This window comes from Pogona vitticeps, chromosome 6, assembly GCF_051106095.1.
Source record: "Pogona vitticeps strain Pit_001003342236 chromosome 6, PviZW2.1, whole genome shotgun sequence".
Classification (NCBI taxonomy): domain Eukaryota; kingdom Metazoa; phylum Chordata; class Lepidosauria; order Squamata; family Agamidae; genus Pogona; species Pogona vitticeps.
Genome location: NC_135788.1, coordinates 30179771 through 30206354, shown reverse-complemented (window position 1 = coordinate 30206354; position 26584 = coordinate 30179771). Strand labels below are relative to the sequence as shown.

Genomic DNA, 26584 nt, shown 5'->3' with positions numbered 1-26584 from the left:
TCGTTGTTATTGCTGGATTGTGCCCATTCTTTTATATATAATACAGTGTAAGCACTACCAATGTTTATTATTACTGTATTCTATTCTTTATTGCACAGTATTTGAAAAAAATGAAAAATGATGCTGGAGTGAAGATTTGAAGGCTTTGATCTCATTTTCTTTCTACGCAGTAAATCCAGGGATGGTTCCTTGCTACTCATATTCTGGATGGCGTAATCTTGCCATCCAATACAGTTCCCCCATTCATGGCGTGGAACTCAAGGCTGAATAAAATGACAAGTGCCGTTCTGTTTCTTTGCCCTGTGTTGCTTTTTTTGTTTGTTTGTTTGGGGCTGATTTATTCAGCCTTAAATTCACATCCGTATTGTTCAGTGAGTCATATGAGAGATGAATTCAGAGCTGGCTCTGGAAGGAAGAGTGAACAGTGAGCTGGAACAGGGAAGGAAAGTTATGTCAGCTTGCTGGCTGATAACTAGACAGACTGGATGAAGGGAAGCGTATTTAGAGCTGTGTGTACCCTGCCACGTAAATAAGAACAAAGCAATCAAGATTTGCCTTGCTCTTGGCCTCTTTATGTAGACATATGTTGAAACATACACATTACAAGACTTCAGTATCCACTGCAATTCATTACATCTCCCTGCCTAGTTTTATAGTGCAGCTCCTGCCTGTAAAATAGCATGCTGTATCCTTCCTTTCCTTTCTGTGCTTTTTCTTCCTTTGACTAGGACGTGCATTGCCAGTTTTATCTCTGTGCAGTGCTTTCCCAAGGTTGCCTTCAGTCAGAGAATGTCTCAGATGAAATTAGGTCCTCCACAGACCATAGTTGGCACCTTTAGAGAGGGCATCTCATGATTATGTCATCTGAAATGCTGTTCAGCCTTCAGTGTTTTCAAGGGCAGCACCTTTGTCAGGTGTTTTCTGTGCTACTGCATTCATGGTAAAGTCCAAGGAGAGGTACCTAAAGGCAAAATTGACATCCTGAACCAGATCATGCCTGGGCTGGATGATGGATAGAAGTGTGGATGGATTGATTTTAAAGCCTGTATCAGGGAGGGGAGAATACTAAGGTAAAAAATAAACAGTACAATTAGCATTTTGTTAAAAGTAGAACTCTTTTAAGAGACTGCATTTGTTTGCTTCTCCTAGCTTAAGATTCCTCAGCTCAGCAAGTTGCAAATTGACTTGTTTTTATTTCATGGCTGGTCATCTTTCCACTCCAGAAGCACCACTGGGTTGCTTTCAGTGTGAACAAAGAGTCAGGAGATAAGGAGGGCTTCATTTGCAAGTAGATTGCTTGGGCACAGAAACTGTGAAGGAATATGTCTTTAGTGGGAAAATATTTTATCATCATTTCATTGCCAAGCCAGAATATCTTGTTCTTATGAGTGTGTGGTCAAGTCATGTCCAACTTCTGGTGGCCCTAACAGAGTTTTCAAGGTATGTGAGATATTTGAGGAGTGGTTTCATATCTCATCCTCTCAGTCTCTCTCTCTCTCTCTCTCTCTCTCTCTCTCTCTCATGTGCACGCACATACATGCACACAAAATGAGACTTATTTTTAGTTTGAAAGAAAATTAATAAAAATACAGTATGTCCTTTTGACTGTTATGAGGGTAAGGGTAAGAAGTAGCCTAGGATCATATTTGATCCCAGGCTACTTCTTACCCTTTCAATAATTCCCAGTAGCAAAGGCTGTCTTTAGAATAGCTGTCATTTGCATTGCCACCTCCCCCAAGAAGAAAGAGACATGACACAGAGGTGGAGAGGACTAGGGCAACAGTTTATTTCACTGTTTAAACCTCTTCAAACTGAAGTGAGAAATAGTGCAGACCTTAAGGCAGGGGTTTAAGGCAGGGGGAGGGACAAACTACAATGCCTACAGTATGCCTACAGGCAGATACCAGCCAGTTTACCTCAGCCACACCTTTCCATACCTGTTCCATGCCCCACGTTTCAGGATTTTAAGTTGTTCATGACCAGCATTAGCCTAAAAAAGTGCCCTCCCCAGCTCCCCATGATTCAAGGAATTCATCTGTTGAACCCAATCACCTAAGGGTGCTGGTGGGGCCTTGACTGTGGCCACCTATTTAGGACAGCTTCATCCAAGAGTCACTCATCTGTTTCATGGACAATAAATGTAGGATAGGCCAAAACATTCTATCCAGTCCTTAAATCACCAGTTGCTCTGGACCTACAGAGGGGCAGGCAAACTAAGCAATATCAGAGGAGGCCCATGTTGGGATAGGGAAGATTATAATCCTGAATGATCCATATCCTTATTTGAGCACGTGTGGCAACATGCAGCATTGTCATGCCAAACTGTCATGTCTCCCCTGCTGGAGAAAGTGTCCCTACTCCCCCTGCCCCCAGCAGTAGAACAGAGGCCAGCATGGGCATGGTGCACAATACAATTCTGTGGAGATTAGAGAGGAGGAATGCATGTTAAAAGAAAAAAAAATCTCATTCTGAGGAAATTTGATCAGGCCCTTGTGATTCCCTCAGAATAACCCATTTTGGCCTTTACCAGCACTAGAATGTTGTTAGTAGGGTATCCATCAGCTGCTTTTCCAGGAAGAACATCTGCAGGTTCACCTCCCTTTTCAACCATGGAAATTTTCTGTACAGAGAGCTTGCAGGGAGTTGCCCAGTTTTGTGGAAGCAGTACTTTTTCCCAAATCACTCTTAAAGTTTGAGGAAGATCCAGATTTGCTTTTGGGGAATTCAGAGAGAACTTTTGCTTCACCTCAGTAATCTCAACAATGTCCAGACTAGAAATAGGCACAAACCTTGGCTTGGAAGTTCATGCTGGTTCATACATATGGCACCACAGGCGCTTCATGTTGCCTTCTTCCACCTCCCCAGCCAATGATCCACTCACCAGTCGGAGTGTGCTGCTCTCCTCCTCCTGTTTGGCTGTTTGACCAGTCTCCAACAGGGGCACAGGTTTGACTGTCCTGCTTCCTTGTCTTGAGTGGGCAATCAGCCAAGGAGGCAGGGCAGGGAAGCCCATGTTCCTGGTGGAGACTGTTCAGACAGCTGAAGAGGAGGAGCAGAGGAGCGCATGCCAGAGGGTGAGTGGAGGATCCAGCCAGGGAGGTGAGGGAAGGCACCTGTGTTGCTGTGTGTACAAACTGGCATGAACTTCCAAATCAAGGTCCGTGCCCATCTCTATTCCAGACCAATCTAGTTTATCTCAGAATCTCGGACTGGCCAAACTCCTCAGTACCTTGTCCCTTCTCCTGTGGTCACCAAAGGAATCTAGAGTACATATCAACTTTACAAGTGTACAGTAATACATTTGACTGCAGTGCATGTTTTCATGAGAATAGAAAAAAAGGAAATATATTCACCATTAGTTTGTTTAAAAAAAGTTTGAAAAATACCCATTAATTACAGTGTTAACAATTAATATTTTATTACAGGGATAAATATGCAGATTATCTCTGTGACAGTCAGATGTGAGAAAAGTAAACTGGGCTTTTAGCTACAAGAAATTACTTATTTTGGTATATATTTCTGTAGGTCTTTTGTTGGCCGAAATCCTATTATATGTCATGTAAGGCTGATGATGTTATCCGTAGCAGTATTTTTTAAAAAATTAAAGACTTCACCTTCATCCTTGAAGCCACCTTGGGTCCTTTTAAAGGAGAAAGGTGGGGTACAAATATTTTAAATAAATAAATCCTGCATCCCCCAGTGGTTTTCCATGGGAGCTTTGGGATTGGGGTGGGTGGAGCAGGATTAGCAATTTCTAATTTCCAAAAAATTGAACCTGCTGCTGACATAATAGACTTAAATGGTGTTAAGTTAAAGCAACAGGAGTTTAGCCTTTGAGTACTGAAAATGCTGATCTAAAAAGATCCTGATCATATTCTGCGTTAATGAGTGTGTGGGGTGAGATGGCCCATAATTTGAGTTAAATTTTAGCTCTCTTAAAGACTCCTGTTCCTTTTTAAAACAACTTTCATCTGAAAATACTGTTCTTTATCTCTCCCTGATCTTAATTCATGCCCATTCTTGTTCTCAGAAATTAGGTGTATAGAATTACAGTTGTTCTGAAATGGCATCTTTTTCTAATTTTTTGAGTTAGACATCTAGTGCATCACTGAATTGTTTTTTCACTTCAGTTTGCAGAGAAGTGTTTGCCAGGAAAAGTTCTAAATGTATTGCTTTGTGAACATCATGTGAACAATTAAAATCCCATTTCAATGATGCTTTGCTGTTGTTACTATCTTTTTATGTCTCCAGCTGAAAGCACTATTCCATAGCATTTGTACAGGTCAGATACCTAAATCATATGCTACACAAACATGCAAAAGGCAAATAGTCAAAACAGCAAACTCGTTGTATCACCATAATACTTTTCAAATGTAAAACTTTATGTAAAATTGCAACATGGTGAAATATAATATTTCACATTGTGAAGAGCAGGGACATCAGTGGTATAGATATAAAACAAGAAAGTATTCTAATAACATTCCTTTGCAATTTAGGCATATGTCTCATGTTTACTGTCATAAAATTTTATAGCTGCATATAGCAGCCAAATTAGCTACAGGAAGCTGAACATTAATGAAGTCCTCTTTAAGTATGCAAGAATAGATTAAGTCTTTCCAAGAGACTATTTAGGTAAGCAGTATTAGGCAGGGGAAAGACTATAGTCTGTGCAGGAGTGTTTTAATACGTAGGATGTCATCTTAGAGAATTCAATGGGTGATATGGTAATTATTTCAATAAGGGCACAGTTAAGCATATCCATCTAATCTAATAGGCAATTTGCTTTAATCTAGTTCTGCACTCAATATTTTATTAGGGAATTGTAAATATTTAGAAGCAGGATCATTTCTTTCTTATTCACTAGTGAGTACCAAAGGGGTCAGAACCCTCTTGGGGATTTTTCCTGGCATGAGTATTATTGCATAAATTACAGCAGTGAATTGTTGCCAATTAACTAGTTGCTGGTCACCTTCTTGTTCTGGCACCAAGTTGTGCAACCGATACACAGCCATGAATATGAGTAGCAATTTGCCATTGCTATTTATGTGATTAAATTTATACTGGTGTAAATCCTCAGTCATCGAAGCTACCACCATGAATTTGACCCAACTCCGAGAGGCAGTGGGAGACAGGAGAGCCTGGCGTGCTCTGGTCCATGGGGTCATGAAGAGTTGGACACGACTAACTGACTAAACAACAACAACAACAAATCCTCAATAAGATTTTAGCGATTGACTTTTGTAATTAGCATCAGGAATATGCTTCTCATTCTATAGTGAAGGTTTCATTAGATAAGCCTTAGTCTGGGCCATGGGTAAATTAGATGATTGAACATCTAATTTACTCTCAGCCAGGAGGACATTAGAAGGCCACTACAAATGTTGACTTCAGCTACACAGAATAATCTGCACTGCAGGCATCTTTCTGTAGTCCTTCCATCTACATTACTTAGGTTTACGGAGTATTTGTGAATAAATAATTATGGGGGCTTAGATAATTTGTTTACGTGGCTTTCTGGCCTGTTCATTTTGTGATGTGTAGCAAAGGAATCAACCTGCTTGTAGAGCTATATTTTAAAAACATCCCCTTCAGACACTTTGCAATAAGAATGTAAGAGTCCTGCTGGATTGTGCCAAAGGCTGATGTAGTCCAGCATTCCTGCAGTCTCTTCACCATTTGCCTATGATGTGGGTTGACTGAACCAGAGATATTTCACAGACAGTGAAGGGAAATTATAAGAGAAATACAAGTGAATTTACAGTCCTGCAGTAATGTTGTCACCAACAACGTTTGTGATATTTTCACTTAAACACTGCCTCAACACAATGGATTTTGTTTTAATAACTTTCTGGAGAACCTATAATGAGCTGTTTGCCACAGAAATTACTAAAGAGATAGCAGGAGCCTGAAAATGCTTAGGATAGTTCATAGCTCTTGTGTGACTCACAAATTTGGTTTGCTGTTCACTTTGATTTGCTTCTAGCATGCAAATCCTTATTTGGAGCTCTTAGTAACAGAAAACAATGAAGCAATGGAGGGAAATTAAAGAGCCATGACACAAACAAGTACCATAATTTGTTTTTATGTTTGCATAAGTCTCCTGTCTTGATTTGGTTATTTTTGTCTTGTATCTCCCCAGAGAATCTGTGGAGGTTTTCCCTAGTCTTTGTACAATTTGATGAATATTCACAATTCTCCTTCTGTAACAAAAACATCTTTCTCTAGATACTATGAGCTACATAATGCTTTTTCTGGATTGATAATATTGCCCCCCAGCTGTTTCCAAAATAACTAATTTGCTACTGCTATTTATTGTTGTTGTTAGTACAATGCTTTTAGTGTTAATAGCACCTATATTGTATTCAGTGGCTTCTACACGTTCTTCTAGTTTCAGTGAAATGATAAACTAAATATTCTTCATGCTAGCAGGAAAAGCTGAGAACTCCTAAATTTTACAGTGATAATGGGTCTGTTCTCTGAATTAATTCACTGCATGTCAGAGTGACCAGTAGCTAGATATGCCAGCGATGCATTAGCACAACTTAGCCTTTGTCCTGTGTTGTCAGTCTCTGGTTTGCTTCCTTCAAATTGAGGAAATAATCAATAATACCAGCTGCAGCCGTATGTGTCCCTTTGTCTGACAGTCAGTCATTTTCAGCTGCAAAATCAAATCCATAAAAGCAGTAACTGGAATTAGCAAGACACACAGATGTCTATGACATATATACATTGCCCCTTTAGAATCAGAAAGTCTTCATGACCAGAAAGGTAAGTCTTTGGCATGCCTCTCTTTAGGCTTTGTTTGCATGGTCATAATTACTGTGGTTTTAACTGAGATTATTTTTGCAGCTTTATTAGAAATTAATAATCTGTCACAAACCATGTCTTTGCTGTCTGAGGTCAGTTTGGAATCAGCTTGCTATAATTTTATTGATTCTATCCATCTTTAGCTATATTACACTTCTGACCCTAATATTGTTTGTAAAGACACTTAACAGAGGCAGACACTAAATTAATCTGGGCTCTGTATTATCTGTCATAAATACGAACAGGATGATGGAGGATAATTGGTTAGTTTTAAGTTTGGTATAAAGAGATGCAGGGATCATTCATGTCCATCAAAGTAAAATAACTCTCCCTAAAACTCTCCAGAATGCATAGGTGGTAATAGGCTGTGATGATTTCTATTACATGTTTTAAAACAACAATAACAAGAGAACTGCTTTCCTTAATGAAGAGTACTAGGGAAAAATCTTTAAGCAAGGGATAATCTTTATTTGCTTTAACCGTAAATGCACAAAAAAAATACAACCTGTACATTTACAGTTGGTTCTAAGAAAGGTACTGCCCACCTGTGGATTTTGGATTTTGTTTTACTCCAGTGGATCAGAAAGGCCTATCCTTTTAGAGAATGCTGCCATTAGTTCACAATTATTTAATTATCCTTGTTTCTGGAGAATGTTTGTGTAATACTTTAAGCAGTGCCTTTAGTTCTTTTTAAACTTCTCCATTACCAGGCAATACAATCAGGAAACTCACCTACTCTATTGCACCATGAGATTTCAAGGACAACTGCAAACATTACCATTTTCATTGTTGCAGACTCATATTGTTAACTATTGAAGCACAAAAAATTGAAATCCTTATGGATCCTCACAGGAGATTCCACATGGATCTCCATGATGCAAACAAAATTGTTTAAAAATGCAGCTCTTCAAAGCTACATTTCTGCATGAAGTTATGCCACAAATACTCATAAAAATTACAGCATGCCCAGCAGCTTTTTAAAGGAGTAGAGCTGTCTAGACACAGCCTCTAAAACTGTTATATAATTTAAGAGTGCCCTGTTACAGTGGAGAAATGTTGCTGACATATGACTCTCCAGGAGAACCTGGACCGAAGGAAGAACATGGTAACTAGGTGGAAGGAATCTGTGCAGGACTCCAAGAAGGGGTGCATCAAACAAAAAGGTCAGGAACAGAAGAAAGCCCAGGAATAGAGAAGTGATCCCTAAAGAGGGAATAGAACATTTGAGACCAGGGGCTATAAAGGAGTGGTTGGTGGCTATAAAGGAGGGATTTGAGGCAGGCAGAAGGGGAGAAGATAAACATGACAAGGGAGAGATCAACCAGTCCATGTAGACTGATGACTTCCTCCCCAATGTAGTGGTGAAGAGAGAGGAGTGTGAGGAAGAGGGGTCTTGGGATGATGTATTTGAGAGCCCTGAAGAAGAGCTCCCAGGGGACCCTAAACCACCCAGTAACTGGGACTATACAGTGGTGTCTCGCTTTACGATTGCCCCGCATTTTGACGAATGCGCTTTACGATGATTTTTTTTGTGATTGCAATTACAATCGAAAAACAATGGTCTAAATGGGGGAATTTTGCTTTGCGATGATCAATTCCCTGCTTTGGGAACTGATTCTTCGCAAAATGATGTTTTTTTAAACAGCTTATCGGTGGTTTCAAAATGGCCACTGGGTAAATAAAATGGCTCCCCGCTGTGTTTAGGGATGGATTCCTCGCTATACAGGCAGGGAAAATGGCCGCCATATGGAGGATCTTCACTGGATGGTGAGTTTTAAGCCCATTGGAATGCATTGAAAGGTTTTCAGTGGGCTTTTTATTTTCGCTTAACGGCAATTTTCCTGGAATGGATTATTGCCGTTAAGTGAGGCACCACTGTATATATAAAGAATTCCCATAAACCAGGCTGCTGGTCCAGCTTCAAGTGTCCAAAGAAGAAAGGTACCTTAAGCCTGACCTGCCATCATATCTTTCTTATTGGGGTACCTGAGGGGAAAAAAAGAAGAGATGCTGCTGAGCCCAGGAGAGAGCTCCCATGGAAGTGACAGCAACTCAAGCTAGACTCTGGGGGAGGAAAAGACAGCAGACTTTCCAGACCCGAGCAGTGGCAGCACATGAGAAAGCAGGAGCCAGAGACTTACAGTCTTGCCCTCAGTGTGGACATATAGGCCATCCTTGTTGCAGACCTTCTTGTACAGTCCAACAAGGGTGACCCCCACTAAAGAAGGCAAGACAGAAAGCCCCTCCAGTGGCATTAACTGATGGGGATATGTGAGTCTGGAATTAAAGATTCAGGCAATGCCTGAAACTAGTGCAGGACAGTTTCATGCCATTAATGTTCTTCACCACCACCCATTTTAATACACCCCATTTTGTTGCAAACACCTCTATCTTCATTTCTGGAGCAAAGAACAGAATAAGGAGCACCTGCTAACCAGTCAAGGACTGGCAGGGCTCCCAATGTCCAATAGGAAGAGACTCAAATGCTCAGTACTGCAGAAAAAGGGCCAATTTGTAGCTCCACAGCAGGTTTGCGACACATTTAGTAATGTGGTCATTGTCATGGGAAAAAACTTTCCTGTCTCCTCCCCCTTCCTCCAGGTCTATCTTTCACATTACTATCATATTTTCAACATGATTTTTTCCCCAGTAATGGTCTTTCATAAATGAAAAGTGAGTGATGTTTTCTGTGATCATGATAATATCACAACATTGTTTTAGTCAATAACAACCTATGCCATATGGTAAATGTCACAACCAAATGACAGATGTCTATGGTAGAATATGTGTTTCTACGTGGGCTTCCATAATCCTTTCTAGAGATTTATTTTACTGAATTCGCAGTGATGGAACTCTATCTAATGAATCAACTATTGTTTTCCAACACAACCTCTAAAAATGTGAGTATCTGTTCAATTGGGTCAAAATAAATACTTCTCTAAATACCATGTATGCAGAGTTTTTGTGGATGGGATATTTAAGAATACATTGAAATGGAAAGCTATCAAAAGAGATCAGAGGATGCACCAAGTGACAACAGGTATTGTCAGTTTGGCCCATTTGTAGATTTAATTGTTTAGTCTCTCAAAAGATGTTGACAAAAGAAGAGTCTTTTGGGATATTGTCATGATTTATTTCAAGAATTATAGCATAATAAAACCACATAGATAAGAATCTTTAGGAAGTCATAGAACAGTTGTGGAAATGTATCTTGGTTTTGTCATCTAGGACAGAGGTCCCCAACTCCTGGTCAGCAGCCCAGTGCCGGTCCATGGCCTGAGCCGTACCAGGCCGCAGAGACAGACCTCCTGCCCCACCCCCTGCATGCACTCACCCCTGTACAGCTGATTTGCGCATGTGCATGTGCTCCAGCACGCCCATGCAAGCACTGCGCTGCTGTTTTGTGCATTTGCATGAGCATGCACCCACACAAGTGCTGCACCGCTGTTTGCGCACAAGGGCACCCACACAAGTGCCACACTGCCATTTGCTCATGCGTGCGCTCGTTCATGCATGTGCACGAGCACAGGGGTGCCCTGCCTTCCCCAACCAGTCTGTGGGGTCAAAAGGTTGGGGATCCCTGATCTAGGAAAAAGCAAAGATCCTACGACAGAAAACCATACACCTTAAGGGCAATTGTACAAGCAGTTTTTGTGGTCCACTAGTTGTCAATCACACCCTTGGTCACATGATCAGCTGCACTTCTAGGGGACACGGGGCATATGACAGGCAAGCTGCGAAATAAGTATCATTAGTGATTGTCCTTCAGATGGTTCATCCAACAAGATTTTGGACAAAATAATTTAATCGTATTTGATGTTGTATGCTAATTAGTACAAGAATATACCTTTGTTATGACAATCAGTATGTTACAGTTAGTAGAGTGTTATGTTATAACTCAGGAGACCAAGGTTTAAATCCCTGCTCAACCATGGAAATTCATTGGGGTAGCAATGGTAAACCGCTCCTTGAACATCTCAAATATGTTGAAAAACTTATTGGCTCACCATAAATCGGAAGTGATTTGACATCACCTAACATGTTTTGTGGTTCCACATATTATTTAGGGATGAAATTACAGATTTTATTTTCTTTGTTTTGGATCATGTTGTCAGTTTCTTGTAAGTTGCTCCTAGATTCAAACACTTGACATAAAGTCCATATGAATGTTGTTTCATTGTGTTTTTCTACCTCAAATTGGTCATGTGAATTGTTCCTGCATTCTGATAAAGGTCACAAAATTATCCATTAGCATTAAGTTCTAGCATTCTGAGAAGTGATTAACACAACTCTGAAGGCAAGGTCATAATGGTTGAAAGAAATTACAGGTAGTGCTGAAGTGAAGGCCACGATGAGACAATTTATTAATTTGTTTACTTCATTCTTACCTATATGAGTCAATTGACATTTTACCATATTTACTGTTGTCAAGTTTTTTGAAATATTGTTGTGATGTGATTGAATTGGCCAAGAAGGATACTGAGAAAATAATGCAGTTTCCATTTCAGCCTGCTTCTGGGACCATACTGAGTTAGACTTCAGATTCCTGTCAACAAAACTAGTGGGGGGAAAAGATGAATGAGCTTCAAAAGTAAGACTGTGCAGAATGCTTTTGTGGACATTATGCAGCAATTAGATGGTTGTTGTTTTTAAAGAGAAAATGAGAAGCATCAATGGTATCAAGGCTCTCGCTTGGCTACATGCCTAGAATTTCAACATTCATTGCAAAATAAAGAACACCAAGTTCCCCAGATGGAAGAAGCAATAGTATTTTTTTAATATTATTGTTACCATTGCGATCCTCTTCTGAAATAAAGCAACAAATTGAAGCTTATTTTAAACAGAAGTAATACAATCGGTCTTAATGACCAACTTCTGATCCATTTCAGAGGAGTTGTCATGTTAGGCTGTTCCAGCAAAGACAACAAAAGTCCTCATGGCATCAAAAATGAGTAATTGGTTGCAACATGAAAGAAGCAAATTTGAACACAAATTATGAAACACAAGATGCATGCAGCACAATGCATAACACAAGTAATGGAACATAATATCACAATGGACATAATGCCCCACTACAGCACACTTCCCAGTGAACACAGCGTACAATACAGTCTCACAGAAGGTTTGAAATTAATCTCTGTTCTCCTTAAGATAACCTCTAAGATTCACGGTATTTCTACACAGAATGAAATTCACTGGCTGGTGTTCATTTACGTTTGTGTGACATGTCGTTGCTAATTGTAGATAATTTACAAGATGCCAGGAGTACATCTCAGTTGTGCAACTATGTCTGTCTCACAGGCACGCAGACAAGAAGTGCAGCAGCACAACAACAGTTAGCTGCACTGAGTTGCAGGAAGTTGCACAAACCTTATGCAAAAGCAAATAGCATTCAGACCTTCATGTATTTTTCTTTTAAAAAAAGAACACAGCAGTATATATAGGTGCTTTGCATTTATTTATTTATTTTTATTTGTTTATTAGTTATTCATTCATTCATTCATTCATCTGTATATTCACGCAGGTGGTACACATAAGTCTTTTTATTTTTATCACATTTCTTCTTCAAGAAGACTAAGGGATCATATATGATTACCTACCACTGTCTTGATGATCGGCAGGGTGCTTCAGCAGGATAGCACACTTCCCTGTGTTTGATAGTGTGGATGTTGAACTTGGTCTCCTAAGTCTAAATACAACTTTATTTAAGTGTGACAAATTCCATGCAGGCTTTGGTTGATAGCATAAATGTAGTGAAATTCCAAGTTGCAGCTTGAATTCTAGATATAACATTTTTGGAATTGAAATATCAGCTTAAGTTTTTCTTTATAGAGCAGCATATTTGTTATTTTCAGACTTATTTTAAATTCTTTTATTTTATTATCTTTAAGTTTAGTTTCAAAGTCATGCAAAGAAAAACAGTTTCATTCCATTTATGTCTAATCTCAACATGCTCAACACCAGATGGTGTATCATTTCAGGTCAGAAAATAATGGAGGAGTCTGGCTTTTAAAACTGAAGTAACAAGAAGAACATGAATAACAAGGACTAACATTTGCAATAGCTTGTTTCATTTAAAATCAGCAACTCATAATTTTTGTGTAAAGTTATTTAACATTTAACAACTTATTTTTAATATGGGCATAATGTATAGGCTTTTAAAATATTCAAAATTATTTACAAATCCCATCAACTTTGAGATGTTAATATTTACTTGCAATTTGAGTCCTACAGTTACCTAGAAGTCTGCCCTGCTGAACTCAGTGGAGCTTACTTCTGAGTAGATAGTACTGACCTTTTGATATAATTAAGAAGTGGAAGAGGCTTAGCTAGTTGGAGAACAGACTACTGTTTCCATCAAAGAATGTGACTGCAAAATAAATAGTAATAATTCAGCTTTTGTACAACTGTAGGGATAGACACTGGTTGGAAATAACATGGTGCATCTTGCTTATAATAAAATACTTTTTTTAGCACCAAGGGATAACAATGCAAATGTGAATTAGCATCAGTGCTTCTAAAATGTTGAGTTTGGGGAATTGGGGGCCATTTTTGTGGTTGTAATTTGAAGGCAATAATTTTTTTAAAATAGGAAATTTAATGCATAGCACATTTTAAAAAGTAGTAAACAGTACTAATATGTCACCTTCTAAAGGGGATAGAATAGATTCTGAATAGAATCATTCTCATCTATTTATAATTGATTTTCCTAGCCCTGACCATCCTCTGTGATGGTTTCTTCCATATAATATTTCTGTTCTTTATATGATTTAGTGAATTTAAAAGGTTAACAAATTCTTGCCAGATCAATGAATGAACCCCCAAATCCTCAATCTCCTCTGTCACCAAGTTAAAACTTGCTTTGAAAGAAGCAAATCTAATTGAATCCCATGAGTCATATATAGTTGTGTGATGGATCCTGATTTCTGAAGCACACCAAAACATTGTCACATCTCCTCACTTCAAATTCTATTTAACCATGTCTTCATTCTGCTACCACAACCCTACTTGCTGTAGGGTACTTGGACATGCTGAGTCTTCTCAGGACTATTCAGTATGCATAGAAATTGACATCCCAAGGAGCATACTGATTCCTCTCTCTTATTTTTTAGTAACCTCATTTTTTACTTTAGTGTTGTCAGCACTACCTGAACTCACTGTTAGCAGGAATGATTTTCTTAATTCTGATTATTAAACTCCTTGGATGTTACTCTTTAACTAGGGTTTTCTAGAGAATAGGGGTACAGATGCTGAGGGCCACATAAGCTTATTCTAGGCTTACAGAAGCTGAGTCAAATCCAAGCCTTTCTAAGACTAGGAACATTGAAAATAATTTAGGGCTATTCTAATCTTGTCCTGGCACGATGGATTTCGGTCTGAGCTGGAAAATGTTTGGATCTGGCATAATTCAATTCCCCTGTCACCTTGACCATTCTCTATTTCCCCCATTTCCCCCCCCCCTTTTTTTGCTCTTTTGCTGGCTACTTTTGTTTAGCACAGCAGTTGTACTGTTAGTCTCACTGTCTCTAAAGAGACTTACTTTGAGTAAGCAAATACAGGATTTTACTATCAGTCGCATGCTAGGTTATATTTTCAATTAATAAGGCATGTGCTCAAGAAAACTATTGTTATTTTTAAGCGGGAGGATTTGAATTCATTCCAGCACAGACAAAGTGCAACCCTAACTCAAAGATACACCAGCTGTAGGGGGTTTGGAATGGGCAGAAACCTCTTACACCTGCACAACTGTTTCTTGTGCCAGTAAAACTGCCCTTATGCTGGGAGAACTCCTTTGTGCTGGCTCATAGATCTGCTGACAGAAGGATCTGTCAGGACAACTGCTGTGTTAGGTAGGAACAACAGTAGAAGAGCTAAAAAGGGCAGATAAGAGGCAATGGGATGGAGGAACTGAATGATGCCAGATCCAAAGCTTCTCTGGCCCAGGAAAACAGCCACTGTGTTAGTACAAAGTTATACTAGAGTGATGGTAGTCCGAAATAACTTCAGACTTCCCTAGTTTTGGAGGCTTTTGTCTTCAGTGTAGCTGCAGTTGGCCCAGCTCAGCTGCCCTCAGGCATTCTGGCTAATTAAAACTGCACCTTAAGAGTAAACAATGAAACACTGATCACATAGATCACAGGTTCTGAACCTTTGAGTTGCAACCTGTGATCTAAATTGTTTTCTGGGGGGTCACTGTGGTTTTTGGAGAGAGGGGACACATCACCCTCAACTCCTTCCCTTTTCTCGTTCCCTTCTGTACTCACCCTGCCCCCTCCCTTGCTTGTACTCTCAAAGCCAAACTGGCCATACCTTCTTCCTTTCCCCTAAATCCAGTGAATTATTTCATGAGTTCTTACAGCTGTTGTAGTAAGGTTTTGGTTCAGTAAAGCAAACATAGTAAAGCAGCTTCTACAATTACATGAACTTGGAAAATGAAGGTACACTAGCTGCAGTTATATTCCAGTGATTTAAAAAGGTAAAGGTTCCCCTTGACGTTTTCAGTCCAGTCGTGTCCGACTTTAGGGGGCGGTGCTCATCCCGTTTTCAAGCCGTAGAGCCAGTGCTTGTCTGAAGACAGTTTCCGTGGTCACGTAGCCAGCGTGACTAGGGAATGTTGTTTTATATATTCGTGAAGGCTTTCACGGCTGGGATCTAATGGTTGTTCTGGGTTTTTCGGGCTCTTTGGCCGTGTTCTGAAGGCTGTTCTTCCTGACGTTTCGCCAGTCTCTGTGGCCAGCATCTTCAGAGGACAGCAACCTGTGCTCTGGTGTAGTTGGCTTGGTAGTGCAGTATGAACGTGCCCTGAAACAAACTGGACATGAAATTCTATTTCAAAATACTGAAATACTGGACAACACCGGCAATCATTACGTCAGACTGCACAGGGAAGCCATTGAAATCCACAAGCACAAGCACAGTTTCAACAAAAAAGAGGAAAGTATGAAGCTCAACAAAACTTGGCTCCCAGCTATCAAACATGCTACGTGCAAAAGGTCAACGAACTCTACCCACCCACAAGGACAGGGGATCACTACACACAAAAGACCAGCTAATGACACCCATCAACCACAGGAACAGATAATCTCTTCCCCTTAGCACAACAATACACCCACAACAATACACCCTAATCACCCATCTACAGGAAAAGACAAAAGCCTATCTCATAGCCATAAATGCTGCACTCCCAAGCCAACTACACCAGAGCACAGGTTGCTGTCCTCTGAATATGCCGGCCACAGAGACTGGCGAAACGTCAGGAAGAACAACCTTCAGAATACGGCCAAAGAGCCTGAAAAACCCAGAACAATCAATGTTGTTTTACCTTCCCACTGAGGTGGTACCTATTTATCTACTTGCATTTGCATGCTTTCGAACTGCTAGGCTGGCAAGGAGCTGAGACAAAGCGACGAGAGCTCACTCTGTTGCGTGGATTCGATCTTACGACTGCTGGTCTTCTGACCCTGCAGCACAGGCTTCTGCGGTTTAGCCCACAGCGCCACCACGTTCCAGTGATTACTGTTAAGGGTTAAGTTTATTGTAATACTAGAAATCAGAAGAATTGGTGTTTTACCACCACCAGTTGCATGGCAGCTAGCAGCAGGAGTAAGAAAATTAGTTCAGGAAATATCTACAGCGAGTCAAAAGTAGTAGTAATACAAAGCATTAGGCAAGGGCTTCCCCAAGAAGAGGCTACTTTGTTCTAGTGGCATCTTATCATTGGATACAACCCTAATAACTACTTAAAATACAATTCAGATTTATTAACTGTTAAAGTCAAATTGTGCCATTTTCTTTTGCAAAATTGTCCCTCTTCCCGAGAAATAAAAAAAAAATGTTTCAAAATGGCAGTAATGGAAAGTGGTAGGTGCCGAGGGGTGGTCTTGGACGTGGAACTGATGATTCTCATCTTTGAACGAAGAGTCATTACTGAAATAACTAAAACTTGCCCTATATCCAATCCAGGCCCAGATGTAAGAATATAAATACACTCCATTGCCTAGCGCAGAGCTAGGAGTGTAGGAAATAATCTGATGCACACAGATGCTTGCAGTCAAGATTTCTCAAGCTGTCCTGACATTTCCTTTGCACCTGGCACTGGAGGTGTCAGCCATGCCAGCTTAGGCACCCCAACACAGATGTTCTTGTTATGCTACTTTGTATGTGCAACATTGAGCTTAATGTTCAGCTCCACACAGCACACATAAATACTGTAATCCAAAGACCACCCATTTATTCGTGCACCTGCATCATTCACTTCTTTTCCCTCTTTTCAAAGTATTGCAAGTTGCCGTCTGCACGTAGGGCAGATACCTTTTTTAAGGTAAAAAAAATGTTCCTGTGGCTTTGCTGTGTATGGATGACTTATGTATTACTGAAAGGGCTTTCCTGTTCAGCAACATTATTCTATTAAGCATTTCATATATACTCAAAGTGTAGGCTGTAATGCACCCTTTTTGCTGCTGCTATAGCCACATTATTTGTTATCTTTGATTTATAAGAAACATTATTTTAAAGGCTGCTCTTCTCTGATCTGAGCCCTTGAAATACAAATATGGTACAGAAAAGCACTTGGCCGTGTACTTAACTTTAAGCACATAAATAGCCTGACTGAAGGATGTATTTAAGCCTAAAGTACCGTCCTCAGTGTCAATTATTTCAATATTTTGAGGGGGGGAGAGAGGGGAATCTTGCCAGATATTATCAAGTAATCTTTTTCCATTCACTATTATCAGCAGGAGGTTATAGAGTCCTTCTACTGTATGCTCCCATTTATGAGAATAAATATACAAAATTAAGCCATTTCACCCAAACTTTTCTCATCAGCATCATTTAGGGTGACTTCACATGGGTGTCTGACTTGCTCTATCTGCTTCTGGGTTTTTTTTTTTTTTTGTCTCTGCATTTTATACCCCTGAATTCGGAGGGTGCACACACATCACCAAATTCCTTTTATCACCACAAGTTAGACGATTATGCTGTTCTCATTATGTGCAGTAATGAACTGCCTTGTGAGCATGTTGATAGAAGCAGAAAGCTAAAGAATGGATAAATACCAGAACTGCAATATTTTAACATTGTAGTTTATTTATTTAAAAGTTCTTTTAACCTACTTTTGTGGGCAATATATTTATTTCTAATTTTAAATATTTCTTTCAGAATTAAATGCTGTTTTACTCCAACTGTCAGAATTGAAGCCTGGGTCCAGATTTCATCATAGTTAGAGGACCCCCACTGGGATTAATGGGACATAAATTATACATGGCTAACTTTAGGCACGCTGTTCTTTTTCTTATTCAACATTTACAAAAGCTGAGCTCCAACTGTAAAAGCTGCTGTGGCAGGCTAACAAGGTGGAGCTTGTGTGCCTAGGTGTGCCTGACTGGCACCTTGTCAGATCACAGTGGCAGCTTCTACAGTGGGAACTCTGTGAATGCAGAAGTATGGGACAGATGACCAAGTGAACACAAAGGTCAACCTTCTCACACTGTTTCCCACTATAGTGATACTGTATATAACTACAATAAAAATAAATTGTAGATATGTATCTATGCACATGAAATGACATGCAAATTTTACTCAGATCAGTATCTTTTGTCCTCTTTTATGGTAATGTTCTTTTTTAAGAACTGCTAGATAGCTCAGTTGTGGAGCTAGAGGTTGAGAGTTCAATTTCCCACTGTGCCTTCTTGTCAGGGGCTGGACTCAGTGATCCATAGGGTCCCGTCCAGCTCTGCAATGTTTCTTCTTCTTCTTCTTCTTCTTCTTCTTCTTCTTCTTCTTCTTCTTCTTCTTCTTCTTCTTCTTCTTCTTCTTCTTCTTCATCATCATCATCATCATCATCATCATCATTATTATTATTATTATTATTATTATTATTATTATTATTATTATTATTATTATTATTATTATTATTATTATTATTATTATTATTATTATTATTATTATTATTATTATTATTATTATTATTAAACACCGGGCACAGTCAATCCAAATTATAAAAACATTGACTGGCATTATAGTACAGATACAATATTTAGCCAATTTCTAACAGTATGCATGCTTTTCCTAATATTGCCAATTTTTGTAACTCTGGTGGTATTATTTCTGAGATCTGTAACTGCTTATAATAATATAAAACAAATACATGAATAAATAGTTGACAGAGTAAGAATTGAATATGCTTTTGCAGAATTTAATCTACTTGCAGAATTTAACCCGATACAACACAACCCATTCTGTATCTGTAATTAGCTGAAAGAAACAAATATAGAGTTTAGTTGACAACTGAAATCCTCTTCATGTTTCACTCTCTGGGGCATGGACTGCAAGTCCCAAGAGAGATCCAGTCTTCCAGTCTGTGGTAACTGTCATGGCAATGACAGCTCATGACTTGGGCAGGGAGGGCACAATTGTTTGTCTCACTCTGGATGTAGATTGCCAAGAGTAGTGTTGAACACTAATCTACAGTATGCTTGCGGCAGGCAGGCAGGCAGGCAGGCAGGCAGGCAGGCAGGCAGGCAGGCAGGCAGGCAGGCAGGCAGGCAGGCAGGCAGGCAGGCAGGCAGGCAGGCAGGCAGGCAGGCAGGCAGGCAGGCAGGCAGGCAGACAGACAGACAGACAGACAGACAGACAGATAGATAGATGTGAGAACACAAAATGTCACTCCTTTTTCTTAGCCTAGCAACCATTCTTACCCAGGAAATATAAAATGAAAATGAGTGCCACAGTTCTGACAAAATAACATGGCATTACAGCTTTATAGCGTTTTTCTTAAAGAAATCTTATCTAATCTAATCGTGGAATGTAACTACTGAAGGGTTGTGTATCTTCCATAATATTGCTATAATGTAGCCTCGTCCAAGTTTTGCTAACTGTTTAGGGTTGTTTTTCTACAATACGCTATTCTCTTAATCAGTTGAATTAATTAGTTCATATGCTGAGAAATTATCATTGCATAAGTCAATATTACCATGCAATCCATATGTCATATTATGTAGCATCTCAAAATGTAAATACAGAAAATGCTTGTTTTATAGCCAAAATATGTACTAAGGAATCTTCACTTTCTGATTTTGCACACCTTCTTGTATGCTTCCTTCCATTGACTTTGTTGTAGTAGCTTTGTAAACCAAATTTGTACGTAAAGGGTACTGAAAATTTATTTGCCTCCAATGATGTAGACCAAGTATATAGAAACTCATCATGAGGATGCTGATCCACACAGTAAGTATAATACAGGGCCTCAGTTTCCAGCTAATGGACTGCCTGACATTTAAAAACATGGTTAGTTATCTTTCCCCATTTGACTTTATATTTCATAATATTCAGTTTTTATTACTCCACTTCATTTGGAATATATCCATTCTTCTTTTAGCAAAGTGAAATGGGAGGGGGTGCTAACAGAAATTGAGTCCCATTAGACCAGTGAAAAGCAAGAGGGAGACAGCTTCATTCTTGGAGGAACTCTAAGGCTTGCCAAGCGGATAAGGTGAAAAGAAAAAAGAAAAAAAATCCCTCAAAAATGACCTGACAGGATGGATAAAAACAACGTGTAGCATCAGACGAAGTGTGCTGCAGTCCACTAAAAGCATATGTCAAGTAAAACATATGTATCATTCAAGTACCGCACTCTTTTTTCTCTACAGCTAACTAGCGCAGCTAGCTGTCTGGAAATGTGCATTACTAACTAGCTATTGAATACTGCAGCTTGAAAAGGGAAACAGAAAACTGCAAGGGGATGAGCACATTACCATTATTGACCCTCAGGTATATTGTCATAGCATTTGGAACCTGGGGTGCCTTATCACTTGTGGATGATAATTCCCATTGTGCCTGCCCAGTGATGGAGATGTTTTCTGAGGAGAGCAGGAGCACTTCTGTTTTCATAGGCGCAGGGCATCCCGAGAGGTCTGGTGTCCTCCACCATCCCTGGATCCTCTAGGGCTACATCCATTTCCCTCTCATCCCCTGCATGCAATAATTCTTACAAAAATTGTGGCTATACAGTATTTTAATTGAAAAAAGCTCTTCCATCCTCTAGTGGCTGGTTAAACAAACAAACAAACAAATGTATGCATGCTTGTGTCATGGAAGGAATACATAGGTGTTGGGGAATGTTCAAAACATGGCAGAAAATGCCCCAGTGCCTCATTTAGTTCACAAGGAGACTTTTAAAAGCCTTTTTTTCAAACACACACAAAATAAAAATTGGTGTGGGAAGTGATGGAAGGAACTGTGTCTTGCTTTTAAATACCATATTGCCCACTTCTATATGGAGGTAAAAAGAAAACACCACAAAATATCTGTGTTACCTTTCACATGTATCTTGACATTAACAATCCCTCTCCTCCAACTTTTAATTTTCTTACCGTGATGAGGAAACAGGTATAGAAACTTCTTTGTCAGCCATAAATGCTCCTAAATTTTAAGTTGGGGGTGGGGATCTAAGTTAAGTTGGTTAAAAAAGAAATCAGTCTCCTTAGGAAGCCACTTTGTGATCATTGCTTGCAGTTCTGAATTGAATGTGATCACCCCACAGGAGGAGATTCTGAGATACTGTTACCTATTAAAACACATTCCTTGTGCTATGAAGTGCAGGATGTCGCTGTGGAATGAACGATGTGTAGATCTTGTTGAGGGGCCCTCACAAAAATCTTTAAACATGATCTGCATTTTATTCATGTGAACATTGTGTGAGATGGACAGCTTAACAACATGCACAATTCAAATATGGAGTAAATTGATGTAGCTTCTTTGGTTCCAGTCCCTTTCTTTTTCCAGGTTAAGGGCTTGTTTAGAAACCACTGAAATAGATAATGTTACTTAAAACCATTTGAAGTAAACGGCAGAATTGTTAGAAGTAATCTGAGAATCAGTTCTATTTCTGTTACTGGAAAGGACCCTGATTTGTTCATATTGTTTTGTGCCTGATGAGCAGCAACCTGATATCACCCGGACAAACAGGAAGGGATCAGGTTTGAATTTCTTAAATATCCAGCTAAAAGCAGCGAATGGTCTGAGCACATTAAAATTCCATTTTCCCTTTACAAGTGTTTGCTTCAAATGACCCCCACTGATCTTAAATATATTTCTGTATCTGTAACTGAATAGAGGTTTTTCTGTACATCATGTTCTAATGATACCTTGGCCTTTAGCCAACAAGGCACTGAATAAGGCTATTTTTAAAATACTGAGACTGGGAACAGCTGCAGCAATCAAATTTGATAAAAACAGAGAAGAACTTTGCTTCCCCCACCCAACTCTCTTTCCCTCGCTCTCTCTTAAATGTTTGTCCAAGTTCAGAATCCTTTCGTAGAACAGCTTTTGTTCTGCTGCTTGAATTGGGTTAGGAAACTGTAGTGAACATCCCTTTAAAACAAATAACTTTTGTTTTTTTCAAAAAAAAAATCTTTAAAAAATAATAGGCACCTTTTTTTTGTGCATGGCTGGTTTCAAAGCAGTTACACTTCCAACTATTAAAAGAATAACTGCTAAAACTGAATACATTTTTCCCAAGGTATACCAAAGGTTTTCCATAATGATCTCCCAAAACTGGAAGATGAAATCCCTTGTTTCAACATGTTATCATTCTAGAAGTTGGTATTTGTTCTTAATGTTACATTCGCAGAGGAAAAGAAGGTGGCACTCTGAAAGCTGAAGCCTTTTGTTTCATTTTATTCTTTAATATTAATCAGGAACTGTGCTTTTTTTTAAAGAGGGAAACACTTAACTCGCTAAAGGAAAGTGCCTGTTACAAAGACCCTTTATGTGCATTAAAATGCCCCATAAAGTTAATGTTAAATTAAACAAGATCTTTCTTTTTTCCTGCTTACAGATTCCAGTTAACAGGAATAAGTAGATAATTACATTAAGATTGCACATATGAACATTTTAAAAACTCATTTTTTTTTCAACTGCTGTGTATGTGCAAAAGCTAGAATTGGAATTATGAATGAACATCTTTTAGCATTTTTAAATTAATAAAAATCCTTATGGGAATGTATATTTACAATTATATTTCAACCTTCCTTTGATTTTTTTAATGTTTCCTGTGGACTTCAGATAATCAGTGGTCAAACTCCTGTGCTTTTATTGTACTAAATTGCACTAGAGTAGGATTTTTGTATCAGTGGAAATTTAGTGAGTCAACTTTTCTGTAAATTCCATTGATTCGAATAGCCTTTCCCTAACTGTAACTTACTTTAGCATAGTAAGTTGTGGTTAGAGTGCACCCCCTTTGGCTGCTGAGTCTTGATAGATGAGGGGGGGAAAGTCCATTTAGTTCAATACCCTGCTTCTTACAATAGTCAAGCCCAGAAACAGGAAGAGCCCTGACCAACTGTGGATTGCCAGAAAAGCAAACGTGTAAAGTGTGGTGCTTAAATGTCGCCTCATAGCACTTAATACACTCTAGGTGGTTTTGTTTGTTGTTTAGTTGTTAAGTCGTGTCCGACTCTTCGTGACCCCATGGACTAGAGCACGCCAGGCCCTCCTGTCTACCACTCCCACCCAGAGTTGGGTCAAATTCATGTTGGTAACTTCAACAGCACTGTCCAACCATCTCATTCTCTGTCATCCCCTTCTCCTCTTGCCTTCACACTTTCCCAACATTAGGGTCTTTTCTAGGGAGTCTTCTCTTCTCATGAGATGGCCAAAGGATTGGAGCCTCAGCTTCAGGATCTGTCCTTCCAGTGAGCACTCAGGTTTGATTTCCTTCAGAATGGATAGGTTTGTTCTCCTTGCAGTCCAGGGGACTCTCAAGAGTCTCCTCCAGTACCACAATTCAAAAGCATCAATTCTTTGGCGGTCAGCCTTCTTTATGGTCCAGCTAGGTGGTTTACAATTTAATTATGCAAGCTACACATTCCCCCCACCACAAGGTGGATACTCATTTTACCAGCCTCGGAAGGATGGAAGGCTGAGTCAACCTTGACCCACCTATCTGAGCTCATCAAGATAGAACTCAGGTTGTGAGCAGGGTCTTCAGTGCACTGCTGTCATTTAACCACTGTGCCATTGTTCAGGACATTGTTCAGAACTGTCTAGCTTCTGAAACTGTCCTGTTGGTTCACTGGCTACTTTCTCTTGCATTGTTCTGACTTCAGTGAGGTCATACAGAAGTTGTTTATGATGATGACAGGTTCAGTCTCTGGCACTCATTAGAGATCAGATATTTTTATGTGATGTGCCATTTAGTCTCTGTAACCTGGTGTTCCTTTTGTAGAATTCTTCATTTTATAAAGACCACTAGAGCAAGGAAAAATAATATGTTCCAGATAACCTATCTGAAACAGGATGTTCTACAGATTTACTACAAATGGTGCATTTTGTAGGAAGGAAAAAAATTAATAAGCATTTCCTATAGACCCCCGGTGTTAAGGATTACTTATCATATTACTCACCAGATCTAACAATATGCTAACATCTGTTGTAATAACAAGATCTGGAGTTAAAATCAAGCTCACTTACTATGGATTGCTTGTGCCTTAAAATATTTTAATCTTTTAATATGTTCACATTGTTATCCTTCTGCAACTCCTTCAATGAATGCTAGCAAACATACTAGGAATTCCAATCCATGCCATTGATTATAAATGCAGAAAGATGAACTGATCACCATTCTAGGCCAATATTAGTGAAATAAATTATGTGTGTGTCACAAAAAGAGAAAGAGTGAGTGAGTGAGTGAGTGAGTGAGTGAGTGAGTGAGTGAGTGAGTGAGTGAGTGAGTGAGTGAGAGAATACGCTATAGTATTAAAGGTTACTGTTCCTATTGTCAGGTAAACATCTGTAGGTATCATGCAATACAGTTATTAGTGAATAAAGTCAACCTTTTGTCTCTATAGGTGTGGTTTCCGTGGTCCTCAATATGATGGAATACAACTCACATCAGTCCAATTCAATTTGGTCAGGGAGTTATAGTGCAATACTCTGTGAAGGACTATAGGATTCCTAGAAGTACTGGTCTATAGTATTGACTTTAGTATTATCCTGGTAGGAATGGAGAAAACTACTATCAGTATATAGTAAATATAATAATAGTTGTCAAAATGCCTCATAATGTTCTTTTCTCAAACAGGACCATTGACAATGAAACATCATGTGGTCATTTATTTTTACATCCAAGCATTGAGACATTTTGTTAAAGTCAGCAATAGTTCATCTTAAAGCATACAAACCTGTGACATTAAGCATGTGTTTGGCACTCAAAGCAACAGCAGTTCCTGTGTCTGTGTATGAAAATGTCCTTACCTTCCTGCACATTGCAAGTCTGTTCTTTTTTTTTTAAGCATCACTTGAAGCAGACACTGTAGTGAATAGGATGTGATGCAGAGCACTCAACCCGTTGTAGTTTGTCGGACTTTCTGGCTGTCGGCCAGATCTCAAAGCCCTGTGCTACATTTAACTGAAGTCCAAGTTTTTTTGTAGTGTAATGATTACCATGGTTTAATTACATTTAGACAGCTATGTATCCTTATCTCTCTGAAGAAAAACTGCCAAAAGGGAGAGATTTACCACCTACTGGTGACGTTTTTTATGTAAATGTACTTGACTAAGTGCAGTAACCCCAAATTCTAATAGAGACTTTCACTCTCTTGCCAGGTCTGCAGTATTTATATATGACCAAGATAAATGGAGTATTTACACAACAACTCCATTATAGAGGAACAATTCTCCATGTGTAAATCACAATTTCTAATCATAGTACTGCTGCGTTCCTTTCCACCCCTACCCTTGTTTATTTCCCTTGATTTATATCCATGGTGTGTGGGGGAGGGATTAAACATAGTTTTCTATCAAGCAACCCAGTGATCTGGTAATGTCTTGTAGTATGGCTTTTGAAAAACTCTGGAGTCTCTTAAATATGTTACCCTCATCTAGGATCAAGCAGTACAATAAGGGGACAGTCCTCACAAACACAGATTTCACTTTGTCTCTTTGATTGTTCAAACAGACTGATGGGAGGAAATGGAAGGGACATCTCTCTGGTGACTTTTACTCCCCCACTCTGCCCCATACACATGCTTTGAGAATCAGGGCAAAGGGTCAGATGCCCCACTCCATGCCATCAGCAAACTGCTGACATCAGCAGTCCCTGGTGAGAGCTAGGTTTGTTTATTGATAGTGCTAATCTGAAGAGACGCGTGAAGTAGTTTGGTTTGTGGAAGAGGGGGAAAGCAGCGTGGTGCTGTGCAAACATTCCCACACAGCCTGATAGGTCGTTCACACTAAAAACAAGTGAAAGTCCTCATGTTATAGGCAAAGTTCATCATAGAGCCAATGGGCTCTTAGGAACCCAAGGGCACCATGAAATAATAATCAGGATGACTTGATTGAGAGTTTGCTTTCAAGCCTATATCAACAATGTTATTTGGACACAAGCCGTAGGAGCAACTTGTGCCAGATTTTAACCTTCTCTTGATCTTGCCTTCTGTGTAAAATAAAAAAAGGAACATTCATGTTTTTTAACAAAATATGTGAAATTCTAGTTTGATATTTTCTACAATGTGGGTAATTTCTCTATCTTGCTCCCTCTTACTTTCCATTATTTCTGATTATTTCATCTGGTTCTATAATAGGATTGCCAGGTCTAAAGTTTAGGCATAAATGCATTATCAACAAGTTATTGCCCACCTTTTTTTCTTTTCGTTTTCCCTTGAAGGCTCTTATACAGGAGATAGATAGTGAGGTATCTGCATACTGTATAAGTTAGAGGTAGAGATAGGGGAAGCATTTAGCTGCCGTGTTATAGTTTGCACCTAATAAAAAAGCTGAG

The 26584-nt window shown here is 39.3% G+C and overlaps 1 protein-coding gene across 2 annotated transcripts in view; it reads left to right on the top strand.

Moving 5' to 3' along the window:
* DGKB (diacylglycerol kinase beta) overlaps nucleotides 1-26584 on the top strand; it is a 316591-nt gene that overhangs the window by 277831 nt on the left and 12176 nt on the right. The gene's annotated exons all lie outside the window — the stretch shown is intronic.